This window comes from Hemitrygon akajei, chromosome 5 (genome assembly GCF_048418815.1).
Source record: "Hemitrygon akajei chromosome 5, sHemAka1.3, whole genome shotgun sequence".
Classification (NCBI taxonomy): Eukaryota; Metazoa; Chordata; class Chondrichthyes; order Myliobatiformes; family Dasyatidae; genus Hemitrygon; species Hemitrygon akajei.
The window spans coordinates 134,683,684-134,696,446 of record NC_133128.1 but is presented as its reverse complement, the minus strand read 5'-3'; the positions used below and the strand labels follow the sequence as shown (position 1 = coordinate 134,696,446).

Sequence of the window (12,763 nt, the reverse complement as noted above, 5' to 3'; positions counted from 1 at the left end):
AACGAACTCCTGTAGGCCTTTGACCGTGTTGGGCCGGGCAAAGTGGCGGATCGTGTCTACCTTGGCGGGCAGAGGTGTTGCCCCGTCTTTGGTAATCCTGTGGCCCAGGAAGTCGATGGTATCGAGACCTAACTGGCATTTGGCCGGGTTGATCGTGAGGCCGAAATCACTTAGGCGGGAGTAGAGCTGGCGGAGGTGGGACAGATGCTCCTGGCGACTACTGCTGGCTATAAGGTCCAAATAGATGAAAGCAAAGTCCAGGTCACGTCCCACCGCATCCATTAGCCGCTGGAACGTCTGTGCGGCATTCTTCAGGCCGAACGGCATTCGGAGGAACTCGAACAGGCCGAACAGGGTGATAAGTGCTGTTTTGGGGATGTCTTCAGGGTGCACCGGGATTTGATGGTATCCCCGGATGAGGTCTACTTTGGAAAATATTCTTGCCCCGTGCAGGTTTGCTGCAAAGTTCTGTATGTGCGGCACGGGGTAGCGGTCTGGAGTCGTAGCCTCGTTCAGTCTGCGGCAGTCGCCGCATGGTCTCCAACCCCTAGCTGCTTTGGGCACCATGTGCAGGGGGGAGGCCCATGGGCTGTCGGACCTCCGTACGATCCCCAATTCCTCCATCCTCTTGAACTCCTCCTTCGCCAGGCGGAGCTTTTCCAGGGGGAGCCTTCGTGTGCGGGCGTGAAGGGGTGGTCCCTTGGTCAGGATGTGGTGCTGAACCCTATGTCTGGGGATGGCTGCCATGAACTGCGGTGCCAGAATCGATGGAAAGTCTGCCAGGATTCTGGTGAATTTGTTGTCCGACAGCGTGATGGAGTCCAGGTGTGGGGCCGGTAACTTGGCTTCACCCAGGGAGAACGTCTGGAAAGTCTCGGCATGTACCAGTCTTTTCCCTTGCAAGTTGACCAGCAGGCTGTGAGCTCGTAAGAAGTCTGCCCCCAGGAGTGGTTGGGCCATGGCGGCCAGTGTGAAGTCCCACGTGAACTGACTGGCGCCGAACTGCAGCTGCACTGTGCGGGTGCCGTAGGTCCGTATCGTGCTGCCATTTGCGGCCCTCAGGGTGGGTCCTGGCTTCCTGTTGCGGGTGTCGTACCCCGTTGGGGGCAAGACGCTGATTTCCGCTCCGGTGTCAACCAAGAAGCGGCGTCCCGACTGTTTGTCCCAGCCGTACAAGAGGCTGTCCTGGTGGCCAGCCGCCATAGTCATTAGCGGCAGCTGGCCCTGGCCCTTGCAGGGCGGGTGACAATGGCGGGCTTTTGTGCCCCACCGTTGGTGGTAGAAACACCACTGTTCACTGGCCTCCTCACTCCTGCCTCTGTGTTGTGTGTGCCCCCCTGCCGGGCCTAGTCTGGTCCACTGTTGGGAGCGTGGCCTGGTAATCTGACCAACGGACGCCACGCTCTCCCTCTTGGCTTTCCACAGCACGTCTACACAGGCCGCCACCTTCCAGGGGTCGCTGAAATCTGCATCGGCCAGCAGCAGATATATGTCCCCGGGCAGTTGCTCTTGGAACACTTGCTCAAACATGAGGCAGGGCTTGTGTCCGTCAGCCAGGGACAGCATCTTGTTCATCAATGCTGACGGCAGTCTGTCTCCCAAACTGTCCAGGTGAAGCAGGCGGGCACCCCGTATTGGAGTATAAAAGTTTTACTGTTTGCTGTGTAACCAAAACTATGTAGTCAGCTTTGAACTTGCTATTTGCTATGCATGTATCCAATTTAGTAGGAGAATGAAATCTTAAGAATGTAGAAGACAATGGTGTGTTAATGAGAGGTAGCTAAGAGATGTAGATTAGAACAGGATTAAGTCAATGGGTAGAAACAATAGTGGCGGATGTACTTGTGATACGCACCTACAGACCGATTGGATATGCTAATGCATTAAACCAGGAGATTGCTATAAAAAATGCTATGTACAAGGATTGGTGGGCAATCAGCAACTAGCTCAATGACTGTCTCAGCTTTGATTTGCAAATTAAAGTTTAACCCTTCTTGAAGAATCTTCTGTGTCTCCTGGTCGTTTGTGGGGCACGAGAAACCACGACAAAATTGGCGACCGTGACAGGACCAGAAAGAGACACGCGGAAAGGAAACGGCAAATTGGGGACGCTTCCCAGTCCTCTAAGGACCCCCACAAGGCTAACAGAATTAAGGGTGCACCCAAACAAAAGGTAAGCGCTTTTTGCGACAATTTGGACTAAGAATTCTGTTGGTTTTGGGGAGGTCTTGGAGTCTCAGAAGTGTGGAACCACTGCCAAAGGGTCTCTCCGGTCCAAAGAATCTGGCAGAATTGGGGGTTAACAGGAGGCTCAGAGGATTGATCAAGAACACTGCAGTGAGGGTAAGTACAAATAAGCTAATAAGAAGTTAAGTGAAGAAAAATTCCACGTGGTGTTGGTAAGTCCCTGTGGATACCGCTTTGTATAAAACGAAGGTCTGAACGGGCAGGGAAAGGGAAAATAGAGAAAATCCTCGTGGATACCGCCTTAAGAGATAAGGGTCTGAATAGACGAGGTGCAAAGAGAAAGTTCTGTGGATACCGCTCTGAATAGAGGTCTGTACGGGCAGAACAGAATAGGAAACAAGGACAGTCCAATATATAATTTAAAGCACTGGTAGATAGACGATAGACTAGGCATAGAATTAGAGTAAATAATATTATCCAGTAAATGAACTGTGAATCTCTGAAATACCTTAAAAAGAGAGAACAACATGACAGGTAAAGGAATGGCAGTAGAGATTCTGAGCAAAAAATCCCGGTAAATAAATATGAGATCACAAAAACTTCAGAAAAATGGGAAAAAAGAACCAAAAACCTGGTCACAAAATGGCCAAGAGAAGGAACGTTTGATGTAAGCTTGTGCGAAGAAATGGAGGCACTAATTAAAAATTACAAACCAAAAGATAAATCTAAGAAGAGGGCAAAAAAGAGAACGAGAAATGGAAGTGCTAAAACTCTTCAGAACGGAGGGAGAAAGGCTGAGGAGAACAGGTAGAATATTGATTACAAGCAAGGAAGACACTAAGGTGCTGGAGAAACAGCCTGTTAGAGAGAGAGGAAGGTACAGTGAGAAGCTGGCTTCAGCTCCGTACCTGGATGTGAAAGAAACAGAAAAGCCCCCTCCCTATAATGAGGAAGGAACCCCTAAGCAGTGCCCCTTGCTGACGGGAACAGTAAACATGCAGGGAGAAGTACAAGTTTGGGATAATGAGGAGGAAAAAAGACAATACGAGAAGGAAAAAGCGGCGATATGGAAGGAGATACAGGCAAAGAGAGAAATGAAAGAAGAGATTGAACGGATGAAATACTTGAGAGAGGAAAAGGAGTATCGGTTATACCACAGAAATAAACAGACTAGAAAAGAAAGTGGCTCATCAGGGCAGGAAGAGATGAGGCATTCAAGAGGAAGTGGAAAAAGATAGGAGATGAGAGTCCTGGAGAAACACAAGAGAGAAGGGAATCAAGCACGAGTAAGGATCACGAGGAGTCCCTGCCACAGGTGTACAGACACGGACAGGAAGAAAGAGAAGGTGACTCATTGGAGGAACAAGAGTTAAGTGGAGAGAGAGAGGATGCGAGAATTTGTGGGGAAGAGGTAGGAGGCAGAAGCCTAGAAGAGCAGAAGGAGGCGGTAGGGAAGCAACTTGCGGAAGTAGAGAGAGAGCTAGATAAGTTACTGAGAGGGGATTGCTAGAGGAGATGCGAAATATACTCCAGGGGCCAACCAAGTATTGAATCAGGACAGAAAGGAAGGACTCCACAGGGAGACCGAGGGAAGAGGAGGACCCCAGAGAAATTTGTGTGGGAGGCAGTAAAGACATACCCTGAGACAGATGGGGAGTCAGGCGAGGAGGAGAGCCAGGGCAGGTGGGAAGGAGGAAGAATGATGCCGTTGTTAGTTAAAGGATCAGGACAAGTGCAGTATATCCCTTGGGGATCCCAGGACCTAGAAGGACTGAAAAACACTCTGCCCAATCTACATGAAGGAGCAGGGAAATGGATTAGAGCCTTTGAAGAAGAAACGGCGGGACGATTATTGGCTATGGGAGATTTGAAGGCACTATTGATAAGGTTGATGGGAACCTCCAAATTTAACAAACTAATGGAAATGGCTGGCATAGTAAACTCGAACGACCCGAGAACTGATGGAGACAGGTTTGACAGAGTGAGGCAGAGGGCATGGCAGGCCCTCAGGAAGCTTTATCCACCCAAAGTGGACCCCAAAGCCTTAAAGGGGGATCCACTGGGAGACACTGAAAACCCAGCAGCCTACGTAGAAAACCAGTTGAAAAGGTGGAGACTGGAGACTGAGCAAGAGGTGGAAAATAGCTTATTTATCACCACACTGTTCTGACATAGCATTTTGGATGCAATGCCTCCGCAAGTAAAATCCAAACTGAAGGAAGTGGTTGGGCTGACGTCAATGACCCCACAAGAATTTAGAGACCACATAGTCCATGCGGTTGAGAAATACCGGAAAGACAAACGAAGGTTGGCTGAGCAGCAGGAAGAGGTGCAAAGACAGTTAATACAAATGCAGTTCGAAGAACTCAAAAAGAAGGAAAAAGGGAAAAGCAAAAAGATGCTGCCAGCAACCACCGGTCCGAGTACAGCCATCAAACTGGATGAAGCACCATTATATGGAGGAACCGATCATACTGTAAGACAAGGGCCGGAAAACCCCATGCCAATAATCAACGTCTTTGGAGGAGCATTCCCACAAATGCCCTATCAGGAACAGACTAAATTCAAACAGCCCAGACAGGACTGGAAGTCCCAAGGAGGGGGACAGAGGAGCTATGGGCAGAAGGGACCAGTGAGGATACAGGGGGAAAGAGAGGTAGAGACTGTGCTGGGTGTGAGAGTTGAAGTAAATTAAGATGTGCAAGGTTAAAAGTCAGTAAACAAATGTGATTTAATTATGTCTGATAAGCAGATATGCGAAGATTGTAATCATTGAAGTCCTGAGGTATGGACTATTGTTTTACAGAAATGTGTAAAAAACAACTCCAAATATGGAATGGGAAAACACTGAATCTAAGACTGTGTACCTCCCGAGTCGGGGAGGGGAGGGGTAAGGAAGAAGGATAAAACCTGCTGCCCTGTAAGGTTCGGGGTTCCCTTCTCTGAAGGCACCCAGCTCTGCAGAACTGTTAATAAACTTTGTTTCCTTGAATTTGTCTTGAAGCCATTATTCGGGAGCGTGGCTCATTTCTGACACTGGGGATGTAATCAGCCAGGTCACATGAGAAGAGATTGTCCATTTACACCATGGCCTGTCACACACCAGCAGGAACCGATAAGAAGGGAACTAAAGTTTAGCCAAGGACCAGCCCCCTCAGGCCCAAACGGACCTGTGAACCCCTATGCGAGGTATTAGGGATGCCCCGAGAACTCGAGTGGGAAGGGACATTACCCAATGATAACAAGGGAGGCAGACGAGGAACCCATTGTTCAGGTTATGTTAGAAGGGCAACTGACACCAATGATGATAGATACTGGAGCCACGTACACTTGTGTACAGCCACAGTATGCCCTTCACCTTCCCATGTCAAGAAAGTTTATTAAGACAGTAGGGTTCTCGGGGAAAACACAGTTGACACAGTGCACGGCTCCAGTGCAGTTGAGAATGGGAAATAAAGTAATTGTTTTGCCGGTGCTAGTATTTAAAGGAACTCCGATTAATTTGTTAGGCAGAGATGCCTTATTGAAACTGGAATTAAAATTAGAATGCACCAGAAATGGGCTGAGTGTGGAAAGAGCAGGGGCTAACAATTGATAGTGCGAGAAGACAAGAAGGCTAATGTCTTTTGGATAGGAGACATCGCAGATCAGATTCAGGAAACCTGGGAAAAATGGAAAAAGGGCGTGCAGGCTATATTACCCAGGGCTGTAATGCCCAAATCTGAGCTACATTGTACAGTGATTTTTGACGAGACTCAGAACAGGGAGTTAGAGGAGAGATGGCACCTGGAGGCATATACCCAACAGCACCTGGAAGGGGAGGCTGTGATAATTGGAAAGCAAGGGGCAGCTTTACAAGTTAAGTGGAACACCTTTTTAGAAAAATGGTACAGGATACCTGAGGCTGCGCCCCACGTAACATTGTTGGTAAACAAGGGATATCAGTCTAAAGACTTAGTTAAGAGTGCTGAAACCGTAACAGTGTGGAGGAAAATCACGCCAGAGGTGTGGATATTAGAAGACAACAATTGCATTAAAATAATGGTAAGTGTGGATATGGTAGGGACAGTGAGAGAGGTCGAAATAACTCCCCAACCACACATGCCATTGCTGGGAAAGGAAAGAGGCCAGCAGAAAGATAGAAGGTTAGATGAGTTGCCATCTATTCTGTGGTCACAGCATGACACAGATGCAGGGAAAATAAAAATAGCTAGTCCGGTGGAAATAAGGCTGAAAAGGGGAGCAATTCCACCCAGGAGACCACAATACCCTCTAAGACCAGAAGCAGAAGAGGGAATAGCATCGACAGTGCTTAAATAGGAGTGCTTAAAAGAACAAACAGTCCATGCAATACCCCATTGCTACCGGTCTTAAAAGCAGAGAAATCTAAGTGGAGATTGGTGCATGATTTGCGAGCAGTAAATGACGTGGTAGAGGACTGGCCAGTGGTAGTCCCCAACCCACACACGCTTTTGACTAATGTTCCAACAGAAGCAAGTTACTTTTCAGTGATTGATTTGTGTTCGGCTTTCTTCAGCATTCCTCTGGCCGACCAGTGTCAGTATCTGTTTGCATTTACTTAGAGGTGCTCAGTAAACCTATACCAGAATGCCGCAAGGGTTTAAACATTCACCACATGTTTTTAATCAGGTGTTGAAGGCAGACCTAGAGGGCATGCCATTGGAAAGTACATTGTTACAGTATGTGGATGACCTGTTGATTTGCTCCCACAGTAAGGAACAGTGTGAGCAGGACACTATAACTCTGTTAGAGAAGCTGGCGCACGGAGGACATAAAGTATCCAAAAAGAAACTGCAATTTTGCACGCAGCAAGTGGAATACTTAGGCAGGGTAATATCCAAGGGAGTGAAGACGATAGCACCAGATCAGATTGAGGCAATAACTAAGGCCCCAAAACTCCAGACTGTAGGGCAGATGATGACGTTTTTGGGAATGGCAGGGTACAGCTCAGATTGGATAGGAGAATATGCTGAGATTGTGGCACCTTTGAGAAAGATAATGAAAGAAGCAGGACATACAAATTTGAAGAACGGTTTACAGGGGAATGAAGAGGCGGAGATAGCTTTCAATACTATTAAGCAGGAATTGCAGTCAGCACCAGCATTAGCTTTGCCTGACTACGAGAAGGTTTTTCAGTTGTATGTATCCAACCAACAGGAGGGTTATGTCACAGTGGTTCTAACACAAGAGACAGGCACAGGAAAAGCAAAGCAGCCGATAGCATACTACAGTACGAGACTAGATGAGGTGGCTCAGGGGTATCCACCCTGTTATCAGGGATTGGCGGCGCTGTACTATGCATATGAAAAGGCATCATCTGTAACCCTGGGCTATCCTGTGACTCTGTACACACACCACTAAGTAGCAGAATTGCTGGAAAGAGGGAAATTTGTGCTGACACCAGCCAGGATAGCAGCGTATCAGATGCTACTGACATTTCCAGACATAACTGTACAGAGATGCACTACCAGTAATAGAGCCGATTTTGTCCCTTTGGGCTATGAAGGAGAACCCCATGATTGTGTAGGGAAGACGATGACATTTGCCAAATTGAGAGCAGATTTACGGTCAGAACCACTAGAGGATGCAGATAAAAAGGTTCTGTTCGTAGATGGCTCTTGTTACAGGGATTATGATGGAAATCATGCAGGGTTCTCAGTAGTGCAGCAGGATCAGTCAAGCTATAAGATTATTAGGATGGAGTCCTGTCCCCAACCGTGTTCCACCCAACTAGCAGAAATCAAAGCCCTGACAGCTGCGTGTGAAATGATGGAAGATGAGAAAGTAGACATCTATACTGATTCGGCATATGCTTATGGAGTATGCCATTTGTTCGGGGCAGTGTGGAAGCAGAGAGGTTTTTAAAAAAAAGTAGTGGAGATCCCATACAACATTGTCAGTGAATTCTAGACTTAATAAAAGCCATGATGAAACCTAAAGCATTGGCTATAGTAAAATGCCAGGCACATAAAAAGGGAAATGATGTAATAACAAAGGGAAATCAAGCTGCGGACGAGGCAGCCAGAAAAGCGTCTGGATGTACATCAGCTGTCATTGCCCCCCAGGTAAGCCTAGCTCCAGAACCTGTGGCAGAGGACCTAATTGAATTACAAGGTAAGGCAACTTTGGCAGAATAGGCAATGTGGAGACGAAGGGGGGGCCAAGCAGAACCCGGAAGGCTTGTGGAGCATGGAAGACGGTTTGTTGGTAGCGCCCACCCCTCTACTGACGATTCTGATTTCAGAAGCGCATTGCGCAAGGGGGGAAGTGATAAAGAAAATAAAGAAGGATGGTTTTTGGTCACCTTATTTACAGGCTTCAGTGGACTTTGTCTTGTCACAGTGCGAGGTATGCACACAGAATAATGTTCGGAAGGGAATTACAACCCCAATAGGTCACATCCTGTAATTGTCAGTATTGTATTGTTGAGCTGTGCGCTTGTGCTGTGCTGTTTTCTTCCTTGTCTCAAGACTCTTGTAGTGCGTGCCGCAACCAAACAATTTCCGATGCTCGTGGCAATTACTGAAGCAAGCTTAGTGGAGAAAGAAACACCGAAAATGTATCGTTACAGCCTACAACTCCTGCAGGATGAACAAGAGCAAAACGACAGTGTGGGAGTAGATTGTAAGGGCTTCTGAGTTTTTTTGCCCTGTCTCAGGTACAAAGGGACAGGTTTTTGGCTCAGCGGCCCAGGGTAACAGGGAGAGAATACTTTGAGGTCTTGGCGCAGAAAATTATAGTTTAACCCGAGATTTGGGAATAAGTGCTTGAGTTTATTGGGGCTTTTGTGCGCGGACTCTTAGTCTCCTTTCTCTAAGGGGGGGATATATTGGAGTATAAAAGTTGCATTGTTTGCTGTGTAACCAAAACTATGTAGTCAGCTTTGAACTTGCTATTTGCTATGCATGTATCCAATTTAGTAGGAGAATGAAATCTTAAGAATGTAGATGACAATGGTGTGTTAATGAGAGGTAGCTAAGAGATGTAGATTAGAACAGGATTAAGTCAATGGGTAGAAACAATAGTGGCGGATGTACTTGTGATACGCACCTATAGACAGATTGGATATGCTAATGCAATTAAACCAGGAGATTGCTATAAAAAATGCTATGTACAAGGATTGGTGGGCAATCAGCAACTAGCTCAATGACTGTCTCAGCTTTGATTTGCAAATTGAAGTTTAACCCTTTTTGAAGAATCTTCTGTGTCTCCTGGTCGTTTGTGGGGCACGAGAAACCACGACACCCGCTCATGCCGTGAGAGGCCAAAGGTCCCAATGAGCAGCGCTTTGAATATTTCATATTCGCCTTCTTCCGGGGGCGACTGTATGAAATCCGCAACCTAGGCTGCCGTCTCCTGGTCAATGGCGCTCACCATGTGATAGTAACGCGTGGAATCAGAAGATATCTGCCAAATCTGGAACTGGGCTTCTGCTAGGCTAAACCACACGCGTGGTCGCAGCATCCAGAAAGTCGGCAGTTTTAGCCAAACTGCGTGAACAGATGAAGAGTCGGTCATCTTTGGTCCAAATCCCGTTTGGACCGTTGGGGTCACCAATGTAGCAATGTGCTGCACACAGCGCTGAAATAACGACACGCAGTCGAGACTAGTTCATTCAAACTTCGCGGCGCTGGCATTTAATCCCTAGCGCCCGCCCTCTCTGGGTGGAAATGACGTCAGGGGTGCATTACCAAAGTCTCCCCCCGCGCACTGACTATTTGTGAGCCGGTTCGCCTGTGCAGAAAGTGGGTTGCCACAACCAAGCCTTTTTATAAGTACTATGCTATTTAAAATGTGTTTCATCAACCATCCCCTTTCTGATAGCACTTTCCCTTGCAATTACAGGTGATTCCACCTCTTCCCTTCCCACTGTCCATGGACCCACATAAAATTTCCAGGTGAGGCACTAATTCAGTTGTGCTTCTTCCAATCTTGTGTACTACATTCAGTGTTCTCAATGTGGTCTCTGCACTGGAGAAACCAAACTGAGACTGGCTGATTATTTTATGGAACATCTGCATTCAGTCAGTGGGGCGGACCTGTGCTGCCTGCCACTTTAATTTCCCATTTAACTCTGACCTATTGGTCTGTAGCCTTCTGTATTGTGATAGTGAGGGCTAACATGAGCCTGAGGAGCAACACCTCTTTCTGCCTGGGCACGTTTCTGCCTTCTGGGCTCAATATTGAATTATACAACTTCAGATAACTTGATTTGTTGTAAACAAAGAGATGGTTGCTATTCATGGCCAATGTTTCAGGTTGAGATCCTGCATCAGGATTGGTTCAGGGGTTCAACCTGAAACATGGCCATCTCTTTGCTGCAATAGATGTTGCTTGACCTGCTCAGTTCCATCAGCAGGCTTTTTTGGTTCTAGATTACAGCATCTGCAGTTTCTTGTGTCTTTTTCATTTTACTTCTTCATTGAACCCAACCAAGATGGCGGCACGACGCAGTTTGCACAATTCTAATCTGATGAAAAACAGATGTGGGAGCACAGAGGAACATCTGGAAATCTCCAGGAAGGTCTTCTTCGTTGCTGCTCTGTTGTGAGGTCCGGGTCTCTGCTGAGAAGAACAGGCCCCCAGTCCTCGGGGTCCCATTGCCAGTGGCCATTGGCAGGGGTGTCGTAGTGCGCTCGGCAGAGGATGGTGCTCAGAGAGGCTGTGCCAGAGGGGATGGTCGGAGGCTCGACAGACTCAGAGTCTGCTGCGGTCAGGGCGCTTTCACTGTGTGCTGCGTCTGCAAGGCTGGGTCCGGCGGCGCCTTGGAAGTCCATGGGGGGCATTCCCTTCTGCCGCCTGCGTAGGATGATGAGTCTATCAGGACCCTGAGGACTTGTGGAAACTGTGTGGTGGTTTCTTTCGAACTTACAGTCTTTTAACATCTTTGGACTATTTTTACTGTGCCCATGGTCTGTTTTGTTTAATCAATTATGGTATTGTCTGCACTGTTGTAACTATATGTTAACTGTAACTATATGTAACTATGTGATTTTGTGTAGGTCTTGTAGCTTTAGTTTTTGGCTTGTTGGGTGGTAGAGTTGGTCTCCTGACTTGGTGTGTCTGGGTAGTCTTGTTTTGTCTGGTAGATTTGGAGCTCCTTTCTGGGGAACGCACTAAGATGGTAGCGCGATATTAATATGCAGCAGCCTCTCCAGACTCTGGATTTGGGGATTACCAAACATTATGTGGATTTTCTGGTGTTATCTGTTTTGTCGTGTGCTTTTGTGGTATCATTCTGGAGGAACATTGTCTCATTTTTTAACTGCATTGCATTTGTGGTTTCTAAATGACAATAAACTGAAACTGAACTGAACTGAAGAAGTCTGAAGAAGTTTTTCTTCCCTTGATAGAAGTTCTGCAAGTCCCTCTGTCACTGCTCCTCTTGTGTGGTTTCTACAGCTGATTTTGCTTCTTGTTAGCACATTTACAAGTCCTTCCCAGCACTAGGCTTTGTTGTCATCACCTCTCAAGACCTCCAGGATCATGCAATCAATTTACCATTTCTCTACAACAGGTTTTGTTCCATATCCTATGCTCCAACATCTCTGCCATGCTTCAGTACCTTCTGTCCCTGTCTTTATCTGAGTTCCAAACCTGGCTTTCTCAAATATGTATGGTCCACATTTTTTCTTTGATCTCCACTGGATTATGGAAGATGAGAAACTTGCTCGCCTCTGAGCAGGGGTATCCTCAGCAACCCCTGAATAAGGCTCTTGATGGAAAACACTGATTATTCCTGTACCTTCTCGGATGAGACTTAACTTGCAGAGTTCTTCCAACAGTTATGTTTTGCTCCAGTTTACAGCAACTACACTTCCACGCACCTTCAACTTGATTCCTCAGTTTATCTGTAATCAAACTATAATGTTATAAATGTACTTATTTTCCTCCTTGTTTCTTCTCTGCTGGGCTTGTCCTCTTGTTCTGCATTTTGCAACTTCTGCAACAACAATATTTCGCTCAACATCAGCAAACTAAAGAGCTAATTATTGGCCTCAAAAGGAAGAAATAAGATGTACAGGTGTCCCCCGCTTTACAAATGTTCGCTTTACACCACTTCGCTTTTACAAAAGACCTACTACATTAGTAACCTGTTTTCGCATTACAAAGAGGATTTTCGCTTTTAAGAAATTTTTTCCCATATAAATTAATGGTTCTTTGCTTTACGCCATTTCGGCTTAAGAAAAGTTTCATAGGAACCCTCTACCTTTGTAAAGGGTTGGGGGGGGAAGAGAGAGACACATCTGTACCTGAGCTGGTCCTCATCATGGGATTGGAGGTAGGGAGGATCAGCAACTTTAAATTCCTTGGCTCCTTGCATTATCATTTCCGAGGATCTGTCATTTGTAAGGGTCTTTACAAAGGAGGTAATGTAGCACCTCTACTCTCTTAGAAGTCTGCGCAGATTCAGCTAGTCATCTAAAATGTTGACAAATGTCCATGGACCTACAGTGGAGAGTATCACAAGCCTGATACAGGAACATTAATGGAATAGAAATGTCTATAGAAAGTAGTGGATACAGCCCAGTTCATCACAGGAAAAGAGTGAGCA

At 46.7% G+C, this 12,763-nt stretch overlaps 1 protein-coding gene across 5 annotated transcripts in view; it reads right to left on the bottom strand.

The window, feature by feature from the left end:
* Positions 1–12,763, bottom strand: part of creb1b (cAMP responsive element binding protein 1b) — a 122,493-nt gene that overhangs the window by 34,411 nt on the left and 75,319 nt on the right. The window lies entirely within an intron of this gene.